Genomic DNA, 26953 nt, shown 5'->3' on the forward strand with positions numbered 1-26953 from the left:
ACACATTATTGTGGCCAAGATAGACACAAAGCCCACGACTACTACAGTAGTACAAGTTTATATGCCAACTAGTTCTGCAGATGATGAAGAAATTGATGAAATATATGACGAGATAAAAGAAATTATTCAGGTAGTGAAGGGAGACGAAAATTTAATAGTCATGGGCGACTGGAATTCGTCAGTAGGAAAAGGGAGAGACGGAAACATAGTAGGTGAATATGGATTGGGGGGAAGAAATGAAAGAGGAAGCCGCCTTGTAGAATTTTGCACAGAGCATAACTTAATCATAGCTAACACTTGGTTCAAGAATCATAAAAGAAGGTTGTATACCTGGAAGAATCCTGGAGATACTAAAAGGTATCAGATAGATTATATAATGGTAAGACAGAGATTTAGGAACCAGGTTTTAAATTGTAAGACATTTCCAGGGGCAGATGTGGATTCTGACCACAATCTATTGGCTATGACCTGCAGATTGAAACTGAAGAAATTGCAAAAAGGTGGGAATTTAAGGAGATGGGACCTGGATAAACTGAAAGAACCAGACCAGAGGTTGTAGAGAGTTTCAGGGAGAGCATAAGGGGACAATTGACAGGAATGGGGGAAAGAAATACAGTAGAAGAAGAATGGGTAGCTCTGAGGGATGAAGTAGTGAAGGCAGCAGAGGATCAAGTAGGTAAAAAGACGAGGGCTAATAGAAATCCTTAGGTAACAGAAGAAATATTGAATTTCATTGATGAAAGGAGAAAATATAAAAATGCAGTAAATGAAGCAGGCAAAAACGAATACAAACGTCTCAAAAATGGCCGTGCGGTTAAAGGCGCTGCAGTCTGGAACCGCAAGACCGCTACGGTCGCAGGTTCGAATCCTGCCTCGGGCATGGATGTTTGTGATGTCCTTAGGTTAGTTAGGTTTAACTAGTTCTAAGTTCTAGGGGACTAATGACCTCAGTAGTTGAGTCCCATAGTACTCAGAGCTATTTGAACCGTCTCAAAAATGAGATCGACAGGAAGTGCAAAATGGCTAAGCAGGGATGGCTAGAGGACAAATGTAAGGATGTAGAGGCTTGTCTCACTAGGGGTAAGATAGATACTGCCTACAGGAAAATTAAAGAGACCGTTGGAGAGAAGAGAACCACTTGTATGAATATCAAGAGCTCAGATGGCAACCCAGTTCTAAGCAAAGAAGGGAAGGCAGAAAGGTGGATGGAGTATATAGAGAGTTTATACAAGGGCGATGTACTTGAGGACAATATTAAGGAAATGGAAGAGGATGTAGATGAAGATGAAATGGGAGATAAGATACTGCGTGAAGAGATTGACAGAGCACTGAAAGACCTGAGTCGAAACAAGGCCCCGGGAGTAGACAACATTCCATTAGAACTACTGATGGCCATGGGAGAGCCAGTCATGATTAAACTCTAGCATCTGGTGAGCAAGATGTATGAGACACGCGAAATACCCACAGACGTCAAGAAGAATATAATAATTCCAATCCCAAAGAAAGCAGGTGTTGAAAGATGTGAAAATTACCGAACTATCAGTTTAATAAGTCACAGCTGCAAAATACTAACGCGAATTCATTACAGACGAATGGAAAAACTGGTAGAAGCGGACCTCGGGGAAGATCAGTTTGGATTCCGTAGAAATGTTGGAACACGTGAGGCAATACTAACCTTACGACTTATCTTAGAAGAAAGATTAAGAAAAGGCAAACCTACGTTTCTAGCATTTGTAGACTTAGAGAAAGCTTTTGACAACGTTAACTGGAATACTCTCTTTCAAGTTCTGAAGGTGGCAGGGCTAAAATACAGGGAGCGAAAGGCTATTTACAATTTGTACAGAAACCAGATGGCAGTTATAAGAGTCGAGGGGCATGAAAGGGAAGCAGTGGTTGGGAAAGGAGTGAGACAGGGTTGTAGCCTCTCCCCGATGTTATTCAATCTGTATATTGAGCAAGCAGTAAAGGAAACAAAAGAAAAATTCGGAGTAGGTTTTAAAATTCATGGAGAAGAAGTAAAAACTTTGAGGTTCGCCGATGACATTGTAATTCTGTCAGAGACAGCAAAGGACTTGGAAGAGCAGTTGAACGGAATGGACAGTGTCTTGAAAGGAGGATATAAGATTAACATCAACAAAAGCAAAACGAGGATAATGGAATGTGGTCGAATTAAGTCGGGTGATGCTGAGGGGATTAGATTAGGAAATGATACACTTAAAATAGTAAAGGAGTTTTGCTGTTTAGGGAGTAAAATAACTGATGATGGTCAAAGTAGAGAGGATATAAAATGTAGACTGGCAATGGCAAGGAAATCGTTTCTGAAGAAGAGAAATTTGTTAACATCGAGTATAGATTTAAGTGTCAGGAAGTCGTTTCTGAAAGTATTTGTATGGAGTGTAGCCATGTATGGAAGTGAAACATGGACGATAACCAGTTTGGACAAGAAGAGAATAGAAGCTTTCGAAATGTGGTGCTACAGAAGAATGCTGAAGATAAGGTGGGTAGATCACGTAACGAATGAGGAGGTATTGAATAGGATTGGGGAGAAGAGAAGTTTGTGGCACAACTTGACTAGAAGAAGACATGTTTTGAGGCATCAAGGGATCACAAATATAGCATTGGAGGGCAGCGTGGAGGGTAAAAGTCGTAGAGGGAGACCAAGAGATGAATACACTAAGCAGATTCAGAAGGATGTAGGTTGCAGTAGGTACTGGGAGATGAAGAAGCTTGCACAGGATAGAGTAGCATGGAGAGCTGCATCAAACCAGTCTCAGGACTGAAGACCACAACAACAACAATGCTGTTTGTAGTAGCTAACCCGCACTCCCATTTTTTTATACAGTATGTAAACGTTTGGCTAGAGTGTGGTGATGACCCCCCACTCACCACCCCGCCTCCAGAAACCTCGCTTGTGGTGAGAGACTGATCTGTAGCGCAGCCTGAGGTCTAGGTTAGCTCCAGTCGATAGATCTCGCAGCTTCCCTCCAGTACGGAAACCACGAACCGCGCCTGATGTTGGGTATTCATTGCTTTGGATAATGAACCCAGGTCATCTACATCTCTGGCACGGAGGAGGTCCGCATTCGAGTAACGGAACCGGAAGGCGGGTGACCTTGCGGCGGAGGACTTGAGCACCTGGGGCGGCAGAGGCGGCGGGGCGCAGCACGAAGCTCATCGCGCCGCGGGCGGCTGCCTGCTGATTGCCCCTCACCGGGCGTCACGACCCGGGCGGCAGGTGCGTTTGTCTGCCGCCGGCGTATTAACGCCGCCCCCGCAAAATAAACCGGCGGCGGGCATTAGAAAGTGGCGGCGGCGTGTCAGCTGCGGTTACCGCGGTCCTTAGTAGCACCGCAATTGCTGCTCGCAGTGAAAAAAAAAAAAAAAAACGTTTCTCTCGTGGTACCTACTTCGGGGCTTCCTCGAAAGCTGGGACCACCGAGTTCAGAAGTGCAGCTTTTGGGATAGGTAGGGTAAGTGAGGGATCTGGGTGCGAGTGGTATTTCCTCCGACCTGGGAGCTTCCGTGCAGTCGCATCAAGTCCTCCCCAAAACATCACGCATCCACCTCCAGACTGAACTACACACACTGCCAGTCAAACGCGTCAGCGGGCTGTCGCTCCACTATACTCCTAGCATAACTTGCAAATGGAGAAAATCGTGACTCGTCAGACCACACTATATGACTGCAGCCAACTACCGTCCAGTTTCTGTGCTGTACAGCCCATTGACAGGTCTAGTGATGCCGTGATCAACTGCGCCTGCGAGGCACAGTAGAGGGCAGAAACGGAGCCAGTACGAATTAAATGTTGCGGGTTGCATACTCCACAATTCAAGGCGCCGCTGTCTCAGTCCTTTCATACTCGCCGATTCGTTCTCTTCATACTGAAGCATGCAGGAGTGTGAGGCTATCTTGTCCGGACTTATTTCTATTATGGAAGATCATTACACTATCTTGCTCCTGTAAATTAGCACTGACAAAGCGAAATGACCGATTGTCAGGATCGGCTTTAACGGGGCTTGTTTTGTGTGAGTGTGGACGGTGGTAGACGAAAATTAATTGATGGAAAGTATATTAAAAAACTAAAAACACGCCTCGATTGCGAAAAAAGCACCTAGTGTTGAGTTTTAACCCAGGTTTGGGCGTAGATAACTACACCTTCTTCAGAACAACAATAAAACCCACAAGTGCCTAAGAAGACCTTTGTCAATGATTAAAAAAAACACCATAGCTGTACATTTATAAACGAAAAAGAAAAGGAAAACACAAACAGTACATATTTACAAAGTCGAAACCACTACTTAACTTAATGGTGTATGCTCCACCTCACACCGGCCTATGTTCGATGGGCCATGACCCGCCATAAAGAGCAGCTACAAACGGTCGCTCACTTACAAGGCTGACCCGCTATGTTTGCACATGCGAAGGACAAGGGAAGTTACTTGGATGCGTATGCGCTTAAGAATACGAGAAAGTTTATCCATGGGTCGGGGCTAAATAGCCCATATATTCCCAACCGTGGATCAACGTATATCAAAAAATGAAATTGATAGAACAAGAGACGAGCTAAAAAGGAGATGAAACCTAAAAATGCCTAAAAATGCTTATGCTAGTGAAGAAACTTGTATACGAAGTTACCTAAGACAACAGGAGGAACTCTTAAAAACTATACCTAAAGACAGTAGTTAGCCTGGGGGAGGGGGGGGGGGCGCTGAGGGGACGTAATCTAAAGACGTCGTGGTAATAAAGATATAGGGATAAAACGTGAGTGTTCAACGGGATAAAATCACCTTCATCGTAAAAGAAAAATGAGGATAAAAAGAAAGAAGATGAACAGCTTGACCAACCGCGCTCGCCAATCAGCGCGCGCATGTGATAATCCCCAGATCGTCAGATATACAAGTATGCTGCTCGACATCTACCTATATTGACTGACGGCAGAAATTCCTGTCAAGTTTGAAATTGATTGTCATTGCGAAAGCATGAAACTCGTCTCTGGTCTTGGCACGACCTACGGCATGTTGGATGGCCGCGGCTGGTACACTTTGTAGACACGCCGGACACTCCGTGATGAAACTGCAACAATCCAACGACTTAATCCACTATGTCGCCCTGGACACGTCCAGTACGACACTTCCTGGCTGCCATTCTACCACGTCTCTACTAGTCCACTGGCCCGTCTCACTGCGCTGAATCGGCCGTCGTGTACTCACTGCCGTGACTCAGCGATTGGGTGGAGTGGGAGGGAGGGGGGTGTCTAATGAACATCTGGTACCAGGAATACAGCATCTCTGCAGCCTTGTAAAGCGACCACACTGCTCTTTTGGAGGGAATGACTGATAATATTCCCAGTATGTTTACCCTACAAGCAAAGACGTTTCCCGAAAGCCTGGACAATGTTATCTGCCATCACGCCTTCTGGACTCTCCTGGCTTCACCACCTCTTTCTCAGCCTTCCCATACACCTTCTTCCAACAGGATTGTAATCCATCGCATGTCAAGGGGTTGTCTGCAATGACATACGCCACCCATGCCCTTTCCTAACCCTGCTTTAGTTCGATTACTTTATCAGTTAGTGGCTGTAGCCCCAGACCTTTCTTATTTGTCCATTTATTATTTCGCCTTCTCTTGTGCAGCCGTTCACTGATCCAACTAACTTCATTTCTGATCTTTCTAGGTGACTTCGGACTTTTCATCTTAGCGTCCAACTTTCTGCTTCATGTAGTACTGTAACTATCAAATAGAATTCCATTCCGGTTCTTCTCCTTGTTTTACCCTCAATGTTCCTATTATCGTATAACATATATGGTGCTAGTGAAAGGTCTCTGTTGGATTCGTTTCCTTTTTTAATTTCTTAAATCTGTTGTCATTTACGGCATAAATTCCTCTTCTAAATTTACTGTGGCGTTTCTGACTATCTGGGAGGAGACTGAGTAGTGGAACGTGTTACTTTTACACATAAACAAGAACGATCTGTCACACTACTACACTTTAAAACACAGTTTATATGTAATTCATGTCACACAGTCTCATACGTAACCTACATCCGCTTTCTTTTATATATTGTGTGAGAGGATGAATGAGCAAATGTATTTCTAGTTGCATGCTGGAGGGTAGCAGACAAGCCTGTCTGCTAGAGAACAGTAGGACCAACGTCGGAACAGGTAGCCACGCTTTCTAAAAGCAAAGAGGTTTCTATCCTTAGTATGGTCCTGTCCGTCCGTTGTCATGTTGGTATAGGAAGCTGCCCCTCTGGCCACTTCCGTTTGTATTTGTGAGCCACCCCTCAGGAAGGGACCAGTCAGTCTGTCCGTGGCGAGCGTCTGAAGTGGTAAGATCTCCGGCTAAGCGCGTGTCTGCTAAGTCCGTAGGACAATGGATTTCTTAAGTTCAGCCTAACTGAAAATTTAATCAGCTTTATTTCAGGTTTAGCTCTAAAATATCTAATGTTATCTTAAATTGCAGCGCAGTGTAATTCTCGTGTGAAGTTCAGAATATATTCCGGTAGTTGCTTTGTCACTACTTTGTGAGTAAAGTGGAACCACGTGTTGATCAGTAACTCTAAGTTCATCAATCTTAAATGCGAATGCTTGTGTGATTATAACGTCTCGTCTTGACAATATTTTTCAATATAGCAACTTTTCTTTATGTTCAACCCACGTGAGGTGTACTTTGCGAGACCAGTACCACGTGCTTATATAACTGTTTAACCCATCAGGTTAATAGTAAGACGATAGTAACCAGTTCGAGGTTTTTCGTTTGTAAATTGCTCTTCGATCTAATTTATTTTAATTATCAAAATTATTGTGGAGTTATACGCTTTGTGTAAACCAAGTTGACCACGTGAAGCAAGTGGTGTAATCATCAAAGTAGCCCTCAGCTATTCTTTCTGGGAAGATTTCACAGAGAGTTAGTATGAATTTAGTATACCAGTGTGTGGTAATTACATGACGGACAGGATTGTGCTACGAACGTAATTTTTTTGGGTGAAAATTGAATCGGTTGGTTGTGGTTAATTTCCTCTTGCATATGTTTCAACGTTCTTCGTGTGTTATTTTATGAATGCAGTGTTGTATGCAGTCTCCCAATCTTGGCTCCATATTTGATGTGTTCCGTAAGATTACAATCTCACATTTTCACAATCCTAAATAAGGCACCAGCTTAGTTATGAATCGAGTTTAATATGCTGAAATTTCAATGATCAATCTTAAAATAAATTTCCAAATACAAACTGATTTCTTTCTTTTTATTTAAATTCTCTTATATACACTCCTGGAAATTGAAATAAGAACACCGTGAATTCATTGTCCCAGGAAGGGGAAACTTTATTGACACATTCCTGGGGTCAGATACATCACATGATCACACTGACAGAACCACAGGCACATAGACACAGGCAACAGAGCATGCACAATGTCGGCACTAGTACAGTGTATATCCACCTTTCGCAGCAATGCAGGCTGCTATTCTCCCATGGAGACGATCGTAGAGATGCTGGATGTAGTCCTGTGGAACGGCTTGCCATGCCATTTCCACCTGGCGCCTCAGTTGGACCAGTGTTCGTGCTGGACGTGCAGACCGCGTGAGACGACGCTTCATCCAGTCCCAAACATGCTCAATGGGGGACAGATCCGGAGATATTGCTGGCCAGGGTAGTTGACTTACACCTTCTAGAGCACGTTGGGTGGCACGGGATACATGCGGACGTGCATTGTCCTGTTGGAACAGCAAGGTCCCTTGCCGGTCTAGGAATGGTAGAACGATGGGTTCGATGACGGTTTGGATGTACCGTGCACTATTCAGTGTCCCCTCGACGATCACCAGTGGTGTACGGCCAGTGTAGGAGATCGCTCCCCACACCATGATGCCGGGTGTTGGCCCTGTGTGCCTCGGTCGTATGCAGTCCTGATTGTGGCGCTCACCTGCACGGCGCCAAACACGCATACGACCATCATTGGCACCAAGGCAGAAGCGACTCTCATCGCTGAAGACGACACGTCTCCATTCGTCCCTCCATTCACGCCTGTCGCGACACCACTGGAGGCGGGCTGCACGATGTTGGGGCGTGAGCGGAAGACGGCCTAACGGTGTGCGGGACCGTAGCCCAGCTTCATGGAGACGGTTGCAAATGGTCCTCGCCGATACCCCAGGAGCAACAGTGTCCCTAATTTGCTGGGAAGTGGCGGTGCGGTCCCCTACGGCACTGCGTAGGATCCTACGGTCTTGGCGTGCATCCGTGCGTCGCTGCGGTCCGGTCCCAGGTCGACGGGCACGTGCACCTTCCGCCGACCACTGGCGACAACATCGATGTACTGTGGAGACCTCACGCCCCACGTGTTGAGCAATTCGGCGGTACGTCCACCCGGCCTCCCGCATGCCCACTATACGCCCTCGCTCAAAGTCCGTCAACTGCACATACGGTTCACGTCCACGCTGTCGCGGCATGCTACCAGTGTTAAAGACTGCGATGGAGCTCCGTATGCCACGGCAAACTGGCTGACACTGACGGCGGCGGTGCACAAATGCTGCGCAGCTAGCGCCATTCGACGGCCAACACCGCGGTTCCTGGTGTGTCCGCTGTGCCGTGCGTGTGATCATTGCTTGTACAGCCCTCTCGCAGTGTCCGGAGCAAGTATGGTGGGTCTGACACACCGGTGTCAATGTGTTCTTTTTTCCATTTCCAGGAGTGTATATATATATATATATATATATATATATATATATATATATATATTACCGGTTGTTGTATGACTATTAAAAGATTATAATTAATGTTAGTCTGTTTGGGAATTTGGAAAACCTAGACTAGATACCTGGTGAAACAGTTGCGCAGTAATGCACGGTTAACTTCCCCAGACAGCTCACAGCTTTTAACCCGCTTTTATTGTCTATCAGTACCGCTTTCATAGCAAAATAAAATAAAAAAAAATGGTTCATATGGCTCTGAGCACTATGGGACTCAACTGCTGAGGTCATTAGTCCCCTAGAACTTAGAACTAGTTAAACCTAACTAACCTAAGGACATCACAAACATCCATGCCCGAGGCAGGATTCGAACCTGCGACCGTAGGGGTCTCGCGGTTCCAGGCTGCAGCGCCTTTAACCGACGTCGTATTTCCTTTAGATGTTATCTTCACATTATATTTAAGATTTATGTTGTTTATGTTGTTTGACCTACGTACTGGTACTTGTATTTTGTCCACACTGTGCTGTGTGATTACCTGGTCGTCGGTAAAAAGCATCTTATTTAGAAATTCGTCTGTTCCAGTTCCTATACCTTGATATATTCTATCCTTCATTCATTCCCTGACCAGGTCGTCAGTGTAGACATTGAGTGACGTACACTGATAAGCCACAACATTGGGAGCAGTGCCCACCGCGACGCTGGATGCCACCTGGTGGCACTGCGGGCACATGACGCGGTCAGAAAGGTATGTAAGTGGCGCACATAAGTCGGATGATCACCCTAGCGAAGACGCGGCCTGCGAAGGAGGAAATCCACTGAGATAAGAGACTCTGAGAAACGGCAGATTATTATTGCGCACATCCTTTGAACGAATATCTCGAAGACGGCGGAACTGGTCGAATGTTAACATGCTACTGTCGTGGGCATCTACTGAAAGAGGTAGAATGACAGTGAAATTACCAATAGCTGCTAAATGGCTAGACGCCCACGACTCTTCACGGAACATTGGGTTAGGAGGTTGTCTGCTCTGTAATGTGGGACAGATGGTGATGTGTGCCGAAAGAGCCCAATGCTGGTGCACGCACAAGTGTTTCGGAGCACACCGTCCATCGTACATCGTTGAACATGTAGCTCCGCAGCAGACCACCCCTATGTGTTCACATGTTGACCCAACGACAGCGTCAATTACGATTGCAGTGGGCATTGGGACCATCGGGATTCGACCGTCGATCAGTGTATACCTTTCGGCTCTTCGGGTGAATCACATTTGTGCAACTCTGGGCCGATGGTCGTCGCCACAAAGGCCGTCATCTAGATGAATGGCGATAGCATGAGACCTGGTTCAAATGGTTCAAATGGATTTGAGCACTATGGGACTTAACTTCTGAGATCATCAGTCCCCTAGAGCTTACAAGGGAACCTCCCCATCGCTCCCCCCTCAGATTTAGTTATAAGTTGGCACAGTGGATAGGCCTTGAAAAACTGAACACAGATTAATCGAGAAAACAGGAAGAAGTTGTGTGGAACTATGAAAAAAGTAAACAAAATATACAAACTGAGTAGTCCATGGGCAAGATACGCAACATCAAGGATAATGTGAGCTCAGGAGCGCCGTGGTCCCATGGTTAGCGTGAGCAGCTGCGGAACGAAAGATCCTTGGTTCAAGTCTTCCCTCAAGTGAAAAGTTTACTTTCTTTATTTTCGCAAAGTTATGAATATGTCCGTTCGTTCATTGACGTCTCTGTTCACAGTAATTAGTTTAGTGTCTGTGTTTTGCGACCGCACCGCAAAACCGTGCGATATGGAGACGAAAGGACGTGCCTCTCCAATGGGAACCGAAATCATTTGATCGCAAGGTCATAGGTCAACCGATTCCTCCACAGGAAAACACGTGTGATATATTCTATACGACACATGACAGGAATATGTTGTCGACTCACCTAACTTGTAAACTTGGCGAATGGGCAAAAAGATTCTTCTACCTTGCCCGATTTAGGTTTTCTTATGGATGTGATAATCACTCGCAAAAAAGTGATGAAATCACAAGAATTTGTCTCATAAACTGCAAAAAATGAATGCAACAGTTTCACAGTCGCACAGTTTTCCCTGTGCTCTGTCAAAACATATGTTTTTAACGTTTTCAAATTTTTCCGTGTGTACACCGTCAAATCCTGCATATGTCCAAGGAAATCTGAACATGTCCTGGAACTTTGGAGAGCGAAGTTGATTATGTGTGAGTACCTGAACTTTGATAATTGTCTGAAAATAAAAAAAATTAAAATTTTCACTCGAGGGAAGACTTGAACCAAGGACCTATCGTTCCACAACTGCTTACGCTAACCACAGGACCACAGCGCTACTAAGCTGCTACTCTCCTTAATGTTGCATATCTTGAGCATGGACTACTCAATTTGAATATTTTGCTTATTTTTTCATAGTTCCACACAACTTCTTCCTGTTTTCTCGATTGATCTGTGTGCAGTTTGTCAAGGCCTATCCACTGTGCCAACTTATAACTAAATCTGAGGGGGTTGCGATGGGGAGGTTCCCTCTACTTAAACCTACCTGACCTAAGGACATCACACACATCCATGCCCGAGGCTGGATTTAAACGTGCGACCGTAGCGCCTAGAACCGCTAGGCCACTCCGGCCGGTCATGGGACACACTAACAGCTGCGAACCAGTAGCATCCCTTCATGGTTGATGTCTTTCCCTACGGCGATGTCATCTGTCAGCGGCATAATTGTCCGTGTCTCGGGGCCAGTACCCGAACTCACTTTGAAGTCTCGGCGACGAAATTCGCCAGGTGTAAATCCTGTGGAACCCATTTGGGTAACTATCAGGCGCCATCACCGCTTAGGCAAATCAGCGGCTCGTTATTTACACGGATACCATGACCTTTGCGTAGACATCTGATGTCACATGTTGTGTCTAGGAACCCTGCATACTCTGCTCGTATGGTGTACATAGTTCCGCATAGTCAGCGCGCACACAACTTTCCCACTAGAGCGCGCCCCGCTAAGCACAACAGCGCAGGCGCAGCGCTCATCCATCTCCGCACTATGAGATGGCGCTGCCATAGAGATGGACCAAATTCTGCTTCCGCCGATCCGCGTATTAATATGTAACGCAGCCAATGAGATAGCTGCTAAAGTAGAACCTTTTCTCCTCGCGGATCACACTCGTGCAGTGATACCTGAACGCGCGAGGTATTATAACGAGTGTACAGACCTCCGATTAGTCAGTCTGCATTTGTCTGCACCAATCTGTACCAGTCTGCATTAGTCAGTACCAGTCTATAGTCAAGTTTCAGTCTGCGCCTAATAAGATTACCATATTCCTCTACATAGCCATCAAGATAAATGTATAGACACATTTGTCAAGTATCAGAGATATATGTGAGAATAAGATTAACGTACCAATACCAAAGGAACTTCAGATTGTCAATTGTAAATAGCATCCAGAACCAAGTTAAGTAATTTTTATGCTTGTTATTATTTTAATGAATGTGTGTGAAAATTAATCAAGTTCTGTTTAAAATTGGTCGCCGTCAGTCTGCTACTCTAAGCGTGCAAGTGGTTGTAATATCTCTTTATATTCGATGAATTATTCAGATACAGTTCTACCCTTGAATGACGTTTACTAATTTTCTATCTTCATACTCGCAGAATCCATGCGAAAAGTAGTTCATACAATAGCTATGACATGAGCGCATAAGTATTCTTTGTAGTACTCTGTCTGGTGGTTGTTAAAAAAAAAAGGAAAGCGAGCTTCCGAGATTGTCTTCGTGCCGATTAGCCTGAGCTTGGTTTGGAAGAACTGTAATCTGATTATTGAGATTTATCGCAGAAGATAACTGATACGAACTGTACGATTAAAAAGGAAATATATATATAGATTGCTCCATCAAATAAAAGGTGTGTATTTGAAATCTGAGAATTAATGATATTTATCGATAATTGCGTAGTTGTTAATCAGAAGGGAACTTCCGAAAGACTGGATACGAACCTGCATTTAAGAATCCAAGAGCTCCATTACTTCTTCGGAAGGTTAAACTTCATCAAAGCCAAATATCCGCTTGATATGAGGTTTCCCGACTGATTATACAACGCTCCCAAAATTACGAGGCATTTTATTTGTGCAGATTAGCAGACTGCCGCAAAGCACGAGCCTGCAGAGAAGAAGAATCATCGCCTGATTTCATTCTAACCAGTAAAATTTCAGAATCATTTTGAGTGACTGAGCTATGACTGTGTTTCCTATCATGAATGATTGATTGCTCGAACGAATTGAGAGTTACAGAATTATGTAGATAGGAGGAAAAATTACATGGTATTTCTATCGTCCGACCTAACGGCGGAAGACAAACACGCCACGATAAGACCACGAGACACATTGCTGACACTCGCCTACTTCGTTAGAGCGACAAGTCAAATAATCTGATGGTGTGTGTACCGAAGGTCTCACAGTCCGCACACCACAGTTCGCTAGACAAACAATCAAATAACTCATATCAATGAATTTTATTACAACAAGACAAATACTTAACTTTGATGTGAGAATTCTTGTAGTCCCTTATCCACGATCATCTGCAAGTGCAATTACATAGATGTGTCGCAGGCAAAGGGCGACATACAAAATAATCAGTCTTCTTCAGAATAGACAAACTCAAGTAACACTTCCGGCCATAGCGACCGCTACTGAAAACAGTCAACTAAACTGCTGTGACTGCTGATCTCTGAGCTACGTAGAGGTGCTAATGAAGAGGCTACGATGCGTCGGCTAACGAAGTGCCTAACGTTGATGCTGCTATCGAAGCGGCCTGTCACCAATCGGGATCGGCGCTTACGTCCTCTTCACCTAGAGGCCACTGCTGCCGCTTTGTCGTCCTGGAAGGAGGTCCGGTCAGCGTGCGATTGGCTGACCTCTTCTCACAGCCTTCTCTTCTCTGTCGTTCCAGACTGGTATGCCAGCGCCGACTTTCCGCTGTAAAACAAAATACCTCCACATATCTACCAACAAACTGTTGGATCCCCGATATGCAGAATGAGTGATGTATTTCGTTTCAAAGAGGGATCAGCAAGCTCTTAAGCAGTTGATCGTAATGTTATGGAGGACCCCACAGTTTGTGCTTCTCATCCGTTCCGCGGCCCACAAGTACAGGGTGAGCACAAAGTCTTGTCCTGATTATAAAAATTTATAACAGAATAACCGTTTGACATACATTTGATGCCGTTACATAGGTTAGTGTCACTAGTTGTTGTGAACAATACATGGCGCTAGTGCTCCACAACACCGACGCGGTCTGTCATATCACGTTTGTTGCTGGCGAAATGACGTCGAAACAGGAGAAAGTGCAATGTGTGTTTTGGTTTCACGAAACTAAATCGCTCATCAGTAGTCAGCGTCAATTTCGAGCTTCATATGGACACTGCCCTCCTGACGTTAAGTCAATAAAGCGATGGTATGCAAAGTTTAACGAAACAGGCAGCGTTCAAGGTCGTCCTCGAAGTGGCAGGCCTCGTTTGAGTGATGCAAGTGCTGATCGTGTTCGGCAAACGTTTCAACGGAGTCCGTCTAAATCAACTCGTCAGGCATCTCGTGAACTTCAAATACCGCAAGCAAGTGTGGTGAAGATTCTTCATGAAACGCTTGGGTTACTTGCTTACAAAGTGTAAATCGTGCAGGCCTTGCAACCGAATGATTCGCTGACACGTGCTGAATTTGCAACTGAGATTCTCAACAGGATTGATGGCGCTAACGGTTACTTAAATCGCTTATGCTTTGCCGAGAAATCCACCTTTAATGTCAGTGGAATGGTAAATAGGCATAATGTCCGTATACGGGGTTCAGAGTCTCCACATGCTACGGTACAGTTACAGCAAGGCAGCGAAAAAGTGTTTTGGACCGTTTTTCTTCGCGGAAAAATCGATTACTGCTAACATTTACTTAGACGTTTTGCAACATTTCATTGCCCCACAGTTAGAAGAATGTCAACCACGGATAATTTTCCAGCAAGATGGAGCAGCCCCCCTCCCCCTTCACCCACTGGGCTTTGATAGTGCGTGATTTTCTGGATGAAACATTTCCGGGTCGGTGGATTGGAAGGAACGGTCCAACACCTTGACCAGCCCGCTCTCCTGACGTTACGCCACTTGATTTTTTTATCCGGGGCTATATGAAGGACAGAGTCTTGGTCACACCAGTTGCTGACTTCGACGAACTGAAGGCTAGGGTAAAAGCTGCTGTGAGTGCTGTGACAGAACACATGTTACGAACCACCTGGCAGGAACTAGAATGCCGCCTCCACATTCTCCGAGCTACCAAGGGAGCACACGTTGAGGTTTACTAACTTAAGTGGTCTTAAAAAGAAGTAGCAGCACTAACCTATGTATCGGTATCAAATGTAAATCACTATGTCATACTATTATTCTGTAATAAATTGTTATAATCAGAGCAAGACTTTGTGCTCACCCTGTATTTCTCGTTGGCCCAGTCAACACCGACTCAAAGGAAGGCCTCGGCGCTTGTTGGTGACGCATGTCAGCTAGGCACGGCGAACGCCAGGCCTGTTGCAGGCATACTCATAATGGTGGTGTCTCCCTCTCTGACACAGGAAAATGTGAAACTATTGGCGGTAGTTGACCAACACACATTGTTCTGAGAGATTTCTGCAATCAATTAATTGAGCAATTCATTACACTTCTCAACAAATAGTGTACTCCTAAACTTAAAATTTCCGCCTCTTTTAAGGACTGACATACAAAAACAACTTCATGGTCCAGCAGCAACAGAATTCGTGCTTCTTTGCCTTATTTGTAAATCTGAGGAAGTTACGTTTATACTGGGCTGTTTTTACAAGAAACTGTGAACATATTGGTGCTCTTCTTTAGGTATCGTGGTTGACTATGGCATGAGGACCACTGAATGTTAATGAAATATCTTGCGATTGTACACGTTGGGATGGGGGTGGGGAACAGAAGAAGAGGCAAAAGCGAGATACTTGTTTTATCAAATAAATTTTTTTTTATCTTATAAAGTTTCTCCTTTCAGATACAAGAGGGGAATATTTATCTTTTCTAATGTGCATGTTTAAAGAAGTTTAAGCTCAGCAGTGTTTTCGATGTATGAAGCTATTTGGTTTCCTGTTTAGAATTCCTTTCGTTGAAAACGACTGTAATGTAATGCCTGCAACAGTTGGACATTTACACATGTAAATTAGGTCACATTTCCAGTGACGATGTCAAACGAAAATAAATAAATAAATAAAAGAAACGAGTTAATTGTAAGGGGGTTAGGATAAGTTTCGATAGCAAAATGGATCAAGTAAATATAGTTACTTGAATGTAAAATTTCCGAAGCTTGCAGTGGGGCAAAGCATCTTCTCCTATTGATCTACGTTTGTTTGGACAGGATTCAGTAATACAGAACTATGATCATCATTTGTAGTTTTACGATAGTAAGAAAAATCTTTCATCTAAATAAAACTGCAGAATCCAAAACAATACCAAACATTTTGTCCAAAAATTAGAGATTTATAGTGATAAGCACGCCCAGGCGTTTCTGCCTGCAACAGACCTGGCGTTCGCCGTGCCTAGCTGACGTGACGTCACCAACAAGCGCCGAGGCCTTTCTTTGAGTCGGTGTTGGCCCAGTGCGCCACGTAATGACGTCTGACAGCCACGTTTTACCACGAGTGGTCACTATTCGGGCGTCGAACTAGCGTGACCACTCGTGTTCACCTGCCTGCTTGCTGAAGAGCCCTGTGTTAGAACGTCGACCTTCCTCCACATCACAGTGTCCAACACCACCTCTAGTTTAATCTCTTGAAGAGGAATGGTTTTCCATTTACATTTAGGCACCTCACTGAAGTCTAAAGCTGGGCACGCACCACAGTAATGTCGATTAACATGTGTCCAGATACTTTTGATCAGATTGTCGGCCAGATTGGTGACGTGAGCCGCCACAGTAGAGAGGAGAAAGCCCGCTTTAGCAGGTAGTGACCGGCATTATACGAGGGCAGTTCAATAAGTAATGCAACACATTTTTTTCTGAAACAGGGGTTGTTTTATTCAGCATTGAAATACACCAGGTTATTCCCCAATCTTTTAGCTACACAACAGTATTTTTCAACGTAATCTCCATTCAATGCTACGGCCTTACGCCACCTTGAAATGAGGGCCTGTATGCCTGCACGGTACCATTCAACCGGTCGATGTCGGAGCCAACGTCGTACTGCATCAATAACTTCTTCATCATCCGCGTAGTGCCTCCCACGGATTGCGTCCTTCATTGGGCCAAACATGGAAATCCGACGGTGCGAGATCGGGGCTGTAGGGTGCATGAGGAAGAACAGTCCACTGAAGTTTTGTGAGCTCCTCTCGGGTGCGAAGACTTGTGTGAGGTCTTGAGTTGTCATGAAGAAGGAGAAGTTCGTTCTGATTTTTGTGCCTACGAACACGCTGAAGTCGTTTCTTCAATTTCTGAAGAGTAGCACAATACACTTCAGAGTTGATCGTTTGACCATGGGGAAGGACATCGAACAGAATAACCCCTTCAGCGTCCCAGAAGACTGTAACCGTGACTTTACCGGCTGAGGGTATGGCTTTAAACTTTTTCTTGGTAGGGGAGTGGGTGTGGCGCCACTCCATTGATTGCCGTTTTGTTTCAGGTTCGAAGTGATGAACCCATGTTTCATCGCCTGTAACAATCTTTGACAAGAAATTGTCACCCTCAGCCACATGACGAGCAAGCAATTCCGCACAGATGGTCTCCTTTGCTCTTTATGGTGTTCGGTTAGACAACGAGGGACCCAGCGGGAACAAACCTTTGAATATCCCAACTGGTGAACAATTGTGACAGCACTACCAACAAAGATGTCAAGTTGAGCACTGAGTTGTTTGATGGTGATCCGTCGATCATCTCGAACGAGTGTGTTCGCACGCTACGCCATTGCAGGAGTCACAGCTGTGCACGGCCGGCCCGCACGCGGGAGATCAGACAGTCTTGCTTGACCTTGCGGCGATGATGACACACGCTTTGCCCAACGACTCACCGTGCTTTTGTCCACTGCCAGATCACCGTAGACATTCTGCAAGCGCCCATGAATATCTGAGATGCCCTGGTTTTCCGCCAAAAGAAACTCGATCACTGCCCGTTGTTTGCAACGCACATCCGTTACAGACGCCATTTTAACAGCTCCGTACAGTGCTGCCACCTGTCGGAAGTCGATGAAACTATACGAGACGAAGCGGGAATGTTTGAAAATATTCCACAAGAAATTTCCGGTTTTTTCAACCAAAATTGGCCGAGAAAAAAAATGTGTTGCATTACTTATTGAACTGCCCTCGTACGTTTCCTGATATGTGTGTGTCGGTGTGGTGGCGAGTGCAACCCGGCGCGGCGGCTCCGCCCGTATTATTTTTGCTCTGCGCCCGCCTGCGAGTGACAGGGCGCCAGATAGCCGCGTCCGCTGTAATCGCCGCTGGCCGCCGCCCCCCACCCCCTCCCCCTCCCCGCCCTGCCCTTAACGCTTTGTGCTCACCCCTGGCGACCATTGTTCTTTCTGCCGCTTCGTTTCAGAGGAAGCCGTGCCCGGACGACCTGTTCCTCGCAGATCTCCAGTCAAGGATCCCTTATTGTATGCTGGACGTGAAAAATCTTAACCGTTATTCGCAGCAGTTACATCCATTTTCATATTTTGCACACTAGCGTGAAGTGCATGGCAGAGTTTACCCTTCACTGTAACCGCAATAAATAATAAATAAAATAATTGTCTTACCGGACGCTCTCTCCTTCGTTTCCTGATAGAACAAACGCACTGCCGACTGATGAACAAAATACGAATGACCGGGATATCAGACCGTTGGCACTGGATTGGTTAGCTTAGACCTTGCGAACGAATGAAATACACTCCTGGAAATTGAAATAAGAACACCGTGAATTCATTGTCCCAGGAAGGGGAAACTTTATTGACACATTCCTGGGGTCAGATACATCACATGATCACACTGACAGAACCACAGGCACATAGACACAGGCAACAGAGCATGCACAATGTCGGCACTAGTACAGTGTATATCCACCTTTCGCAGCAATACAGGCTGCTATTCTCCCATGGAGACGATCGTAATGCTGGATGTAGTCCTGTGGAACGGCTTGCCATGCCATTTCCACCTGGCGCCTCAGTTGGACCAGCGTTCGTGCTGGACGTGCAGACCGCGTGAGACGACGCTTCATCCAGTCCCAAACATGCTCAATGGGGGACAGATCCGGAGATCTTGCTGGCCAGGGTAGTTGACTTACACCTTCTAGAGTACGTTGGGTGGCACGGGATACATGCGGACGTGCATTGTCCTGTTGGAACAGCAAGTTCCCTTGCCGGTCTAGGAATGGTAGAACGATGGGTTCGATGACGGTTTGGATGTACCGTGAACTATTCAGTGTCCCCTCGACGATCACCAGTGGTGTACGGCCAGTGTAGGAGATCGCTCCCCACACCATGATGCCGGGTGTTGGCCCTGTGTGCCTCGGTCGTATGCAGTCCTGATTGTGGCGCTCACCTGCACGGTGCCAAACACGCATACGACCATCATTGGCACCAAGGCAGAAGCGACTCTCATCGCTGAAGACGACACGTCTCCATTCGTCCCTCCATTCACGCCTGTCGCGACACCACTGGAGGCGGGCTGCACGATGTTGGGGCGTGAGCGGAAGACGGCCTAACGGTGTGCGGGACCGTAGCCCAGCTTCACGGAGACGGTTGCGAATGGTCCTCGCCGATTCCCCAGGAGCAACAGTGTCCCTAATTTGCTGGAAAGTGGCGGTGCGGTCCCCTACGGCACTGCGTAGGATCCTACGGTCTTGGCGTGCATCCGTGCGTCGCTGCGGTCCAGTCCCAGGTCGACGGGCACGTGCACCTTCCGCCGACCACTGGCGACAACATCGATGTACTGTGGAGACCTCACGCCCCACGTGTTGAGCAATTCGGTGGTACGTCCACCCGGCCTCCCGCATGCCCACTATACGCCCTCGCTCAAAGTCCGTCAACTGCACATACGGTTCACGTCCACGCTGTCGCGGCATGCTACCAGTGTTAAAGACTGCGATGGAGCTCCGTATGCCACGGCAAACTGGCTGACACTGACGGCGGCGGTGCACAAATGCTGCGCAGCTAGCGCCATTCGACGGCCAACACCGCGGTTCCTGGTGTGTCCGCTGTGCCGTGCGTGTGATCATTGCTTGTACAGCCCTCTCGCAGTGTCCGGAGCAAGTATGGTGGGTCTGACACACCAGTGTCAATGTGTTCTTTTTTCCATTTCCAGGAGTGTAGCTCAACAGATGGAGAGCCACTACCCTGAGTGGATACCGTATTTTATGGACGCATCTTAACTTCGAAGCAACGTTTTTAAAAAATAACATTTTTACCATTTTTATTATTAGACAGCCAAAGGAAGCATAATAAAATTCTTAGTTTATAAAACTGTTGTGTACATTGTTCAGCGTAGTCAGCACGTACACAACTTTCCCACTAGAGCGCGCCCCACTAAGCACAACAGCGCAGGCGCAGCGCTCATCCGTCTCCGCACTACGAGATGGCGCTGCCTTAGAGATGGACCAAATTCTGCTTCCGCCGATCCGCGTATTAATATGTAACGCAGCCAATGAGATTGCTGCTAACGTAGATCCTTTTCTCCTCGCGGATCACACTCACGCAGTGATACATGAACGCGCGAGGTATTATAACGAGTGTACAGACCTCCAATTAGTAAGTCTGCATTTGTCTGTACCAGTCTACGTTAGTCTCTACCAGTCTATAGTCAAGTTTCAGTCTGCGCCTAATAAGATTATCATATTCCTGTACATAGCCATGAAGAGAAATGTATAGACACTTTATCAAGTATCAGAGATATGTGAGAATAAGATTAACATACCAAGACCAAAGGAACTTCAGATTTTCAATTGTAAATAGCATCCAGAATCAAGTTACGTAAGGTTTATGCATGTTATTATTTTAATAAACGCGTGTGAAAATTAATCAAGTTCTGTTTAGAGTTGGTCACCGTCAATCTGCTACTCTAAGCGTGCAAGTGGCATTTCTATTGTCTGACCAAACGGCAGAAGATAAACACGCCACGATAAGACCACGAGACATATTGCTGACACTCGCCTACTTCGTCAGAGCGACAAGTCAAATAATCTGATGGTGTGTGTACCGAAGGTCTTACAGTACGCACACCACACAAACCAAACTGATCTTTAAAATCCCAAAAAATCATTATCTTCAAGCCCGCAGCTCGTCGTCTTGTGGTGGCGTTCTCGCTTCCCGCGCACGATATCCCGGTTTCGAATCCCGGTGGGATCAGGGATTTTCTCTGTCTCGAGATGACTGGGTGTTGTGTATCTTTCATCATTATTTCATCCTCATTCACTCACAAGTTGCCGAAGTGGCGTTAAAGAACTTGTGGAGCGGCGGCCGAACCGCCGCTCGAGGGGTCTCCCGGCCACCAATGCCATACACTCATTATTATTATTATCGTGTTCAAGTTTTTGGCGTTTTTCATTCAGTCCTCTGTATGCACATTTAGTCTCCTTCATTTTTTTCATTGATTCTGTACTATCCCACCAATCACGAATGGCTTTTTCTGTTCGTGGAGGGCCGAAATGCCCATCAGCTGCTCCGTTTCCATGGTCTTCTGCATGTGCTATTAATTTCAGTTTATGGCCCGCATTACATGAATATCTTTCCATTACGAAACTAGCTACTAACAAAAATACTGCAGTGTTACTGGTGGCACAAATCACTTTCAGTCCAAGTTCACTGGGCTGTAGACTGCAATGACGCATCACGGGCTGATCTGTGTTCTGGGTTTGTATTGGTGGGGCGGGAGGGAGACAGAGCTAGGAAGCTTGTGAAATGCCACAATTCATGTTTGTTGCATCGGTGCGCTGCAGCTGCTGTTTGAATCCAAAGTGGCCAAACAGAGAAAGGTTTCCCGTAGCATCGAATTTATGGCTGTTTTTAAGACTGGCGGGAATTTTTAGTTAAACACTCGTCATTTTTATATTAAGTTCGAGTATAAGACGCAGCAGAGTTTTGGAGGCAATTTTTCGAAGAAAAATGAGTGTCTTACAGTTCGTAAAATACGGTACCAATACGACTGTACATAGAGTACACGAAAGAACTTGTCCTTCTGATAGTAACAGTCTACCGTATATCTTTGGAGGAGCTGACTGGAACAAAAATCATCCTCATTTTCAAGAATGGTCGTCGAAGAGACGCAAAAAATCATAGACTATACCTCTGTCTTCATTGAAATGTGGAATTTTTGATTATGTTTCGCGCTCACCTATTATGTCGTTTCTGGAGACCAAAAACCTCCTCTGTAAGAACCAACATGGGTTCCGAAACCAAAGATCGGGTGAAACCCAGCTCGCTCTATTCGTCCACGAGACTCAGAAAGTGGTACCGAGCGAGGTGGCGCAGTGGTTAGACACTGGACTCGCATTCGGGAGGACGACGGTTCAATCCCGCGTCCGGCCATCCTGATTTAGGTTTTCCGTGATTTCCCTAAATCGCTCCAGGCAAATGCCGGGATGGTTCCTTTCAAAGGGCACGGCCGACTTCCTTCCCCGTCCTTCCCTAATCTGATGAGACCGATGACCTCGCTGTCTGGTCTCCTTCCCCAAACCAACCAACCAACCAGAAAGTGGTAGGTACAGGCGCCCAGGTAGAAGCCGTGCTCCTTGTCTTCCATAAGGCGCAATGGACATGATACGAGTGGAGGAATATCAGACCAACTGTGTGGCTGGACAAAGAGTTTCCAGCAACTTTCTCCACAATGTGAAGTCGTGCTGAATTGCTCACTATTAGTAAGATTGACAAGTATTAATAAGATTGACACTTCTCAGATTCCGTGTATTCATTACTACACATTATTATTATTATTATTATTATTATTATTATTATTACACTGTTCGTCTGCTACACAAATTGAAATATTTACTCACTGAGGACGATCAAAAAGAGGACTCCACGGCATTAATGTTGTAGATGGGATAAATGCATAAGTAAATTCCGTAAATAAACCCGATTCCATCTACATACTGCTAACGTGAAATTGAAGATGATTGCAAAAATCAGAATAATAGTATCAGCTACTTTTTTAATACCTATGCTCACTGTATTTCACTGTCCCAGAAGAGTTTCTTGTAACGGCTTTTCGTACTGTGAGGGCGATACACTGTAGGAGAAATGTATGTGTCTTGAAAGTGGAATCTTTTTAACAAATCAATATCTGACTGCCCTTGAGAAAACATTGTTTGACTCGGCCGTAGGGATTTGGAGGTCAGCATCAGATTTCGCCATTCCCATGTGGAAGTTGTACTGTTTTGCGAAGTTGGGCATTATTATTCCCAAAAAATTATCTGCAATTGTAACAAAATAAAACAGATGAACAACAAAGAAACTATGTTTAAAATATCTTATCTTAAGAAAGCTTTTGTGAAGATTCCAAACTATTCTTAGATATTTTTGACAGTATGGTGTTTCCGAGATTACGGAGAAATCAATATTATGATATATATTTTAGCATTATTACTTCAGCTTATGCGTTAGGGTAATAGTTCTATATCTAAAACATGATCTCAGTTACCCTCCAGCACCTGCTAAATAATCGCTACTATAAAAAAAGTTTTTTAGTTGAAGTGACACAACAGCTCCACTTGTTCATACGGAATTAGTCAGATGCATTGGTTTCCCATGAAACATATTCTCCCATTACTCTTTACTTCGTGTAGATCCTCAGTTCATGATACGAAAATTTGTGAAATGTATAAAACGGCTTTCAATATTCGAAATGTGCGATGTATGGATTTACTACAGGAATCCTGAAATACCATTTTGGAACCATTACCTGGTATCTATGACATCAGCAATATTGTTCTTTGCTCATAAATATCTCTTATGTATAAGAAAAGAAACTGATTACTGACTTATTGTTTTCAGTGTAAGGCCTGCGAAAATGGCACATTTTAAGGGGATATGACACATTTATCAATAGCGAACAAACCTACTCTTTTCATGATCTGTCTCAAAATTACCAGTTAACATATATTTTCAGCCTGCAACATGCTAAAAACAAATTCATTTAAATGAGAGATTTAGCTGTCGTATGTGACAAGAAAAAAAGTCCTTCGGCATATTTAGCGAAATACACAAGTAGTGCCAAACTTTCCAAATGCAACTTGAGAAAGATCCTCTCGCGATGACAGCTGGCATCATTAACCCTGCGCACTGGTTCTCACTTGGGATCTCTCAGGCGAAAAACCATCATTAGTCCACCCTCATACGGAACGTGTTTCTCACAGCGAAGCACGCCAGACGTCTTAAACAAAGAACCTAAGAGCAAAAACTTCCACTGTGTAACTTGTGAATACTTTCAGACTTTCTCATATAGGCTGGTAGTTAGGTTTAGATTTTTGGCTGCTGGGGAAACATGCAAGTCGTCGGTGTTTGCAAACAAGTATTGCACTAAATACATTATTTATAATAAATAACATCGACTACTACAGGTAATACTTTTATCGAATTAATAAGAAAGACACAGAATCTTCTAGAAAACAGGATGTGAAAAGTAGTTGTTGAAGGGAAGTCGACACGAACCTATAAACTTGTACTTCATAGATGACAATGCTTTGAACATCACAACCTGGTCTCTCTATGTGGTATACACCAGTGGTTCCCAACAGGTGGTCCGCGGCCACCCAGGGGTCCGCGAGCTACGCCAGAGGGGTCCGCAAGAATAAAAAAATATATTAAATATATTTCGTATAACATGTTTTTTGTTTGGGCAGCTTCCTGCATGAGCAGAGCTTTAGCGAACTTCTGAGTCTTGCGTCTTCCTAGAGCCAACTGACACTAGCACACTCTAGCGCAAAACTGGAATTAGAGAGAGGCAAAAGTTCCGCTATATGCCATTAGACTGCAAGCGCTGCCTCTTTGCAGCTGACAACTGACAGTCACTTTACACAGAAACATTTCAGACGACAATCGGCCATTGTTAACGTATTGCCAGTGCTTTCACGGATGAGGGAGTCCTCGAGAGAACCCCTGGTATACACTATCTAAGGACCGTATCTACAAATGTCGTTATTTTATATTTTACTATGAAAAATCGTTTGAAAACTGCGCACTTGTGATGGATCGCAATGGTGCCAAACATTAAACTGTAAACTTCGTAGCACACAAGTTGCAACACTGAAAACATCATATACTGCAAGCCTTTACCTCTCGATACTTCGTTTCCTTTCGTTTTACTATTACAAATCGTACTCAAACGACGCATCTTCGAGAGATTCACAATTTACTGATGCTTTGAAACAGCTTATATTCATAACACATACCCTGTGATAAAGAATAGCTACCAATCATACAATGAAGGCTTCCACGACGGGATGGTACTGTTGTTGATAATTCTTCCGGGTTATATGGCCGTGGCCCATGGAATACTCCTATTCCTAACGTTTCGTCCAATATTACGTTCGACATCCTCAGAGGTATGGCTGGTCCTGTTGAGTCCTGCCGACTGACGAGTCGGGCGTCTGAGAGCGGCCTAAATACTGAGGAAAGTGGGCGTGATCTAGCTTGCACATAGTAGCAGAGAGAAAACTATTCAAAGATAAAATGTAACCACCGATAATAGTCCGTCATAGATAAAAATCACTTATCGATTCTGTAACGCCACGCTTAATTTCAAGGCCTTGAAATTAAGCGAGATATGGAAAGTGGCGTTACAGGCCTTGAAATTAAGCGAGATATGGACAGTGGCGTTACAGAATCGATAATTGATTTTCATCTATGACGGCTATTATCGATAGTTACATTTTATCTTTGAATAGTTTTCTCTCTGCTACTATGTGCAAGCTAGACCACGCCCACTTTCCTCAGTATTTAGGCCGCTCTCCGACGCCCGACTCGTCAGTCGGCAGGACTCAACAGGGCCAGCCATATCTCTGAGGATGTCCAACGTAGTATTGGACGAAACGTTAGGAATAGGAGTATTCCATGGACCACGGCCATATAACCCGGAAGAATTATCAACAACAATAGCTACCAAATACGAAGTTTAACTCAATACAGCACGGCGACTCGTAAGTTCTTCCTGTAAAACCATGTTGCATTCCACTGGCCTTGTTCCCGTCAACGAGGCAAAACCTTGCAGTAATAGACTTTATAAAATTTTTTTTTTATTTATTGACTTTCGGGAGATGGCCATTCAGCCAGCTCAGTAGTCGAATGTCAGTTTGACGATTCCACAGAATCAACACGACACCCAGTCGGTGGGTAGAGAAAATCTCCGACCCGGCCAGGAGTCGAACCTGGACCCTTTCACTTGGCATTCCGTGCCATATTCTTCAAAATGGTGCAAATGGCTCTGAGCACTATGGGACTTAACTTCTGAGGTCATCAGTCCCCTAGAACTTAGAACTACTTAAACCTAACTAAACTAAGGACATCACACACAGCCGGCCTGGGTGGCCAAGCTGTTCTAGGCACTACAGTCTGGAGCTGCGCGACCGCTAGGGTCGCAGGTTCGAATCCTGCCTCGGGCATGGATGTGTATGATGTCTTTAGGTTAGTTAGGTTTAAGTAGTTCTAAGTTCTAGGGGACTGATGACCTCAGAAGTTAAGTCCCATAGTGCTCAGAGCCATTTGAACCATCACACACACACATCCATGCCTGAGGCAGGATGCGAACCTGCGACCGTAGCGGTCGCGCGGTTCCAGACTGTAGCGCCTAGAACCGCTCGGCCACCCCTACCGGCGGCATATTCTTCATTTCAGGCTCAGTAGTGCAGTGAAACTTGGAAATCCACACTATGGCGTCACCAGCTCCTCAGCCACGCGCGTTTCTGCGTCCCGAGAGAGTACGACACGAAGAACGTCCGACGAGTTGTAAGATCGCGAGTAAACGAGGAGGAGGGCATAGTGCAGCTGCGGCAGTTGTGTAGGCCAGTGTTTGATCGGTGAGCGTGGCGTGTGGCGTGGTACGGCCGGCCCGTACCTCGCAGTAGCGTAGTGCGGGGCTCGGCTGTGCTGGGAGGCCGGAATTAGGGGGCAGTGGACCAGGCAGCGCGCCTTTTGTTTTTGGGCCTCGGCCATGCGGGCCGCGCTTTTGTGCTCGCCGGCCTTTCATTTCATTTTTATGCCGCCACCGCCACCGCCACCGCCACCGCCACCGCCGCCCCCACAGACGGCCCGGCCCCGC

Source organism: Schistocerca nitens, chromosome 10, assembly GCF_023898315.1.
Source record: "Schistocerca nitens isolate TAMUIC-IGC-003100 chromosome 10, iqSchNite1.1, whole genome shotgun sequence".
NCBI classification, from domain to species: Eukaryota; Metazoa; Arthropoda; class Insecta; order Orthoptera; family Acrididae; genus Schistocerca; species Schistocerca nitens.